The 6,175-nt window shown below is 46.9% G+C and overlaps 1 long non-coding RNA gene across 1 annotated transcript; it reads left to right on the top strand.

Moving 5' to 3' along the window:
* Positions 1 to 47: 47 nt before the first annotated feature.
* Positions 48 to 4,535, top strand: LOC108941721 (uncharacterized). Its single transcript, XR_001966646.2, has 3 exons — positions 48 to 221; positions 3,110 to 3,234; positions 4,066 to 4,535. It is a non-coding gene; the product is annotated as an uncharacterized LOC108941721 (long non-coding RNA).
* Positions 4,536 to 6,175: the final 1,640 nt, after the last annotated feature.

Genomic DNA, 6,175 nt, shown 5'->3' with positions numbered 1-6,175 from the left:
AGTGTCACGCACCGCGGTCCTATCAGTGTTTTCCTGTGCCACGGCGAGCACCTCCCACATTTTTCCTGTTTCTTTCTCGGCACTTCCCGTTGTTTTCCTCGACTCTTTTAACGTGGGCGAGCGAGCAGGACTCGCCTTCCTGGGCTCCCCAGCGACTCGTTCTGTTTGCGGCTTCGGTCCAGCTGATGAAAGACCCCCCAAGGTCTCCGAGCGTCCCACAGGTTTGTCTCTCCTGTCCGTCACCCCGTCCGTGCCGAGAGATTCACCACATTCCCTCTGTTCACTAAGTGCAGCGTTGCACGCAGGGACCATCAGGTGGCGAGGTGGTTGGCGCTCTCTCCTTGATGCTGAAGGTCCCAGGTGTAAATCCCACCCCCTGCTGTAATGCCCTTGATCAAGGTACTTACCCTGAACTGATACAGTAAAAAAATTCCCAGCTTCATAAATAGGTAAATCAGTGTAAGTAGCTTAGAGAACAGTACAAGTAGGAGAAGTAAATATAAAGTAAAATACATGAGTCATTTGTGCCAAGAGCTGCTAACAGAAAAAAGCTGGAAAAACAAGGCTGAGCACAAATTCCTCCCGTTTGCTCCGGGTTCGAAGAACCAGCTGTGCCACAGTACAGTTTTGCTTGGTTTTGTGCTAATTTTCTGCTGCACTACATGCCAGATTACCCAGAATTCCTCTGTCCAGTACGTTGTGCAGGGCAGCTCTAAGCTGGACACTTAGGCGTGCCCCCCCCCCTTTGCGTAAGGCGAAAGTGGACACACGTTTTTCGATGACGAGTGAACAGTCCCGTTTGAAGGCGAAGTGTGCAGGAGGCCATGTGACCCGATTCCCACCCCCCCCCACATTCCCACCTCCGGCCTGTGAGCTGCAGCGCCTGTGTGGCTGCGGGTTCGTGAGGAGCCCTCATTAGCCACGTGAGCCCAGCGTGGGTGGGGGGGGCTGGGGGATTACTGTCGCTGTGCTTTATCGTGCTCCGTGAAATGGGCCTTTGAAAGGCGGGCTGGGTCGAGGGTTCGAGGTGAGGGGAACAGGGAGTGAGGAGTGGGGGGGTGAGCACAGTCAGAGCGAACGTGTCACACGGTTGGGTCCTTCAACACCACCTCTTATCGCTGTGGCCGCTTGAACAGTAAGCTCGACAAAAAAAAGTTAGCAATTAAGGCAGGAAGTACATTGTCACAACTGGCAGCATTTATTATTATTATTATTATTATTATTATTATTATGCTTTCAAGTGCACTTTGGGCCCTGACTGCTTCCCCTCTCTGTATTTGGACAGCTGAGATACGGAAGATGACTATCAGCCTATGAACAATAAGTAGGAACCGCCGGTCCAAATTCGCCAGCCGTTATTGCACAAATTATTTAATTGTTTAATTATTTCTGCACAAATTATTTAAAAACACCCATGTTGAAGTAGATTGATATGACAAAGAGGAGTTCATATCCTTGTTAACATTTACAGAAATGGGTTGACTGCTGTTACTTTATAATTGCATTTGTTTTAAAATCTATTGGCAACATTTGTCTCCAGATTTTAACTTTTTTAAGAGGCTATATGCACTATATTGGATAATGAAATATAATAAATACAATAATAATAATATCATGAAAATTATAGCTCATTACACATGAAAAATGCATTAATACAATGCCATTGTTCATTATAACATCAATAATGTAACCACTGTACTATACAGTGTAAGATAATGAACTTAGATTTGTTAAATAGTAATGTTAATTAAAATAAATAAATAATTGTTTATAATAAAATTGAACAATAAATGGTCAGTGGCCATATTTGTTACTGCAAATGGGATGTTCAGGCTCACCTTCCAAATAATTCTGCTTTGACTGATCGTTACCCTGGAGCGGCACTTCTGAACTCCTTTTAAAAATTTATTCACAAAATGCCGAATATTATATTGAGAGGATTTGGCTCGGCAGCAAACGCTGAGTGTGACGCAACAGGCGAACGCTTCATTTCAAGATTCGGTCTCGATTGTGACCGTGTCTGGTTGCTCTGTTCAGCACAAGGCGGGAGGTTACAGACTACTGGAGATAATGGAAAGTGTGTGTGTGTGTGTGTGTGTGTGTGTGTGTGTGTGGGGGTCGGGGGGTCAGGGGTTGCTAGGTAATTTTGGCAACCTGTCAAAAATGTGAGACATATTTCTCTGAATTGGTTTCGGCTCCTTTTGTGCTCCCTCACATGTGCGGTCATGATTTGGTCAATTAGAGGAAGTGGTGAGCAGGTCAGGTCAAGGCTCTGGACAGTGACAGTTTTTGTTTACTGTATAACAATTTACAGTGCTTGTCATGGCTGGATGGGGGGGTTGTTGGGTCACATCCCTCCAGTAACTCCTATAGAAGTGACATTCAAGTAGTAAATACATAGATAATCATAGCAGGTGGTGTTGGACTCATTCTTGGAGCTGTCAGGAGATCAGGAAGCCAGGTGGCCCTCAAAGACATGGGTTTGAGACCCTTCTTCAGTGTGGGAGGGGCTCAGCAGCTCTGAGGGACACAGGGAGTTTCAGATTTCTAGCCTTACGATGTATGGCGGCAGACTGAGGTCTGTCAAGCCACAGGAGGTGTGTGTGTGCAGACAGCCTGGGCCTCGTGGAGATCCCCCGCAGGACGGTTACACAACCCTTCCAGTTCGGAAACAGGCAGTGCAGGAGGCTCCGGAGGGAAGGTTCCTGCGCTGAAGTATGACAGCGCTGCCATGGAAATGAATTGTTTCACCATAAGACGGTTTCCAAGGAAACAAATGGGAACCAGTGTGGTGGATGTTCCGTGGTATATCGCGGTTATGGGGGGGCAGGATGGCAAAGGTCGCACGCCACTCCACCGCCTGGCCGCAACAGCAGCAGATCAACAGCGCATCACCTCTAACTGCGCTTTCATACGACTGGACAATCCTTCGGGATCTTTTGGGAACGCGGAAGGATCTCAGAAATGCACATAAAGTAAATGTCTAAAATGAAAAAATAATTTACTGCACCCCGAGCGTCCGGGATGGGCTCCGGACCACCCTGACCCTGACGTGGACTAGCGGTTAAGGAGCCTGAGTGAATGAGGGATTTTTACCTTGTGTCTCTAGTGCCCCCTGCTGGTAGCCCATGTCAGCCGATGGGGCTCAGGATGCTCCACTTCTGGAAAAAGCTTTTGGACTCCTGACCAGAAGAGGCGCTGCACGCCCCGGCTTTGCAGTGCTCCCGAAACATGGTAATTTCACAGCATGAACCAGAACCGCAAGGAAACAACCAGCATCGGTGCCACCAAATCATTCATACGAATAAATAACCAAGCAGGGATGGTGACTGGTAGCATGGCGCTTATAGGCGCTTCCTTTGTATCCGAAGGTTGGAGGTTCGAGTTCCGTCCCCAGCTGTAGTACCCTTGAGCAAGGTACTTATTCTCAGTTACTCCACTCTGTTTACATTTATGCACTTAGCAGATGCTTTTCTCCAGAGCGACTTCCAATGAACTCTTTGTAGTGCTATCAGCCCACACACCTTATTCACCACGGTGACTTACACTGCTAGATACACTACTTACACTGGGTCACTCATCCATACATCACTGGAACACACACACTCTGTGTCACAGCTGTGTAAAGGGGTTGATAATTGAAGGTAGGTTAATGTGGGTATCTGCTTTGGACAAACATGTCAGAGGTAACAAAGGTAAATTTTTGATGGTTTGTGGTTAAACCAGAGTACACAAATACACTCATCGCATATGTGTGTTGCTGTGTTGTTTTAAGTACCGTTTTCTCCAAATACGCCAGCTGAACAGCTATGAAAACGTACATATTTGCATGTAATTTATGATTAATATGACGTTAATATTTAATTTGTTACATAATTTGTACTTCATGTAATTCATCATTAATGCTCTTTACTGTTGTATTAAAATGTCCAGGAGGAATGTTTCTATGTACTTGTACATCATTACATGTGTCCCGTACAGGTACAGGACCAGCATGTCTTTTCATCTGCATATGACCTCATTAAGTAATGCATAATGCACTTTATTTCATGATTCTCATTCCAGGAGGACCCCCAGCAGTGTGTGCAAACAACCCTACCTGCCCCGCCCCTTGCCAACCGTCAGGGATGGAATTTGCCGGAACGATGGGTTGAAAGATGACCCAGAGAACTGTTTCTGACAGCATCGCTTCTCCATCCGGTCAAGACGTGATCGGGGACAGCGCGCCCTGTGGCCACCGCGGGTCCCTGCTCCCCTACTGCTCCCTCTCGGGGGGAGCGCAGCTCGTCCGTGCGCTTGCGTGTGCGCTTGCGTGCGCACGTGTGTGTGCTCGCACGTCACCTGCAGAAAAGGACACCGCTGCGGGGTGAACGTGGTGCAAAGGCCACGCGCCCGTGTCCGAGAGGCCCGGTGTCCGATTTCCACAGACGGAGGCGGCCTGGGGGCTCCCGCTCTCCCACATGCACTCGTGGGGAGTTAATTAGGGGACACACCTGTGCGGCTTATCTGTACCGCGGTATTCATTAAAGCACTTCAGCCACAGATGAGGAATGTGTTATTTATCATGCGAGGTGGGGTGGTGTGGGGTGGCGCGGCACATTGCTCCCCACACGTAAGCGGGGCCCTCGCATCTTTTAAACACGACATGCTTTGTCAGTTTTTGTAAAGCAACCGTGGTACCATCCAGATTACTCTGCTAATTAACCTGCTCGCTGTCACTATACAACGTGTGCAGTGGAGAGAACAGGAAAACAAATGTTAAGCTTGAGAAAAATGTTCACTTTTTGCGCAATTTTTTGTCAGCGCACATGTTGCACACTGCCACCTAGAGGCTATTTAATGAACTTCACAAATGACCCTGAAATGATCTATCTATCTATCTATCTATCTATCTATCGTTTATATTGTTTTATTTTTTTAATTGTTTTATACATATACACATGTTGGATTTATATGTAAAGGGAACCACTTTCTTATCTTTTCAAGCTTCCTCCTATATTTCAAATATAATTATTGATGGGTGGAACTCCACTTCCACAGAAAAGGGGTGGAGCCTCAGCATATTGATTACCCTGAAACAATCTGTGCAATTTTACCCATTTTAGAGTCTGATGGAGAAAAAGAAAGAGCATAAAACTGCACATAAAACTGTGTGTAAAAGGCACATCACATCATCATCGTCGCTCTTTCTTTTTTTGGAGAATTAGTGATGGCAGCAAACGGCGCCTTTCAGGCCACATTCTGCACTGACAGCCTCGTGATGCCGTCAAAAGGCAGTGTGCGTCATGTCCCCGGGGGCGAGAGCGAGGACTCTGCAGTCCCCAGAGCTTCCTGCTGCTGCACGCGGGCCGGAAGTTTCTGGAAGGCGACCAGACAGTTGTCTCCGCTTCTGTCTGATTGACCGCCTCTGTCATCAATACATTTGACAGTACCTGTTATATCTAGAGATGGATGAGCGGAGCTGCATGTAAAGTGTTATGTGGTCAGGCCAGAAGGTGGAGTAGTGGTTTGAGCTCTTTGGCCATCACAGACCTGAGTTTGAATCCCATCTCCTGCTGACATAGCGTTAATCATGGTACTTACCATGCATTGACACTGTAAAAATTACCCCGCTGTGTAAATGTTTAATTCACTGTCGGTGAATGAACAGTAACATATTATTTACATTTACATTTATTCATTTAGCAGACGCTTTTGTCCAAAGCGACGTACATCTCGGCAAAAGTACAATTTATGCAGTACATTAAGAGAAAGAGACATAGCTACAGACATGTATGTCTCAAGCAAACCTATCTATTTATCCTGTGTTTATACACCTACTCAAACATTACTGTAGGTGTGTTATAATTATAGGTCACAAAAAGAACTGAGGCCTCAAGTGGCAGAGCGAGGCAGAGGTTCGAGGACTGTGTTATTTTACACAGTTTTTTTCCCCCACAGGTTGGTCAAAACACGGTAATGTAGAAAGTTCTGAACGTGCACAACATGCAAGTCAAACAGAGGGTTTTACAGACACACACACACAGAAGCTCCCACTCGGGGGTGTGAATTCTGGGCGCCTGTCGCTGGTTCATGCCAACTGCCCGCTGTGTCAGGTATTGGATTTTTCTTCCCCTCTCATTAGGGCGCCTCCTGCAGGCGTCTGCAAAGCTGACGGCTCGAACCCGAGGCCACC

The sequence above is a fragment of the Scleropages formosus genome, chromosome 8, assembly GCF_900964775.1.
Source record: "Scleropages formosus chromosome 8, fSclFor1.1, whole genome shotgun sequence".
NCBI lineage: Eukaryota > Metazoa > Chordata > Actinopteri > Osteoglossiformes > Osteoglossidae > Scleropages > Scleropages formosus.
This window is presented reverse-complemented; position numbering and strand designations above follow the sequence as displayed.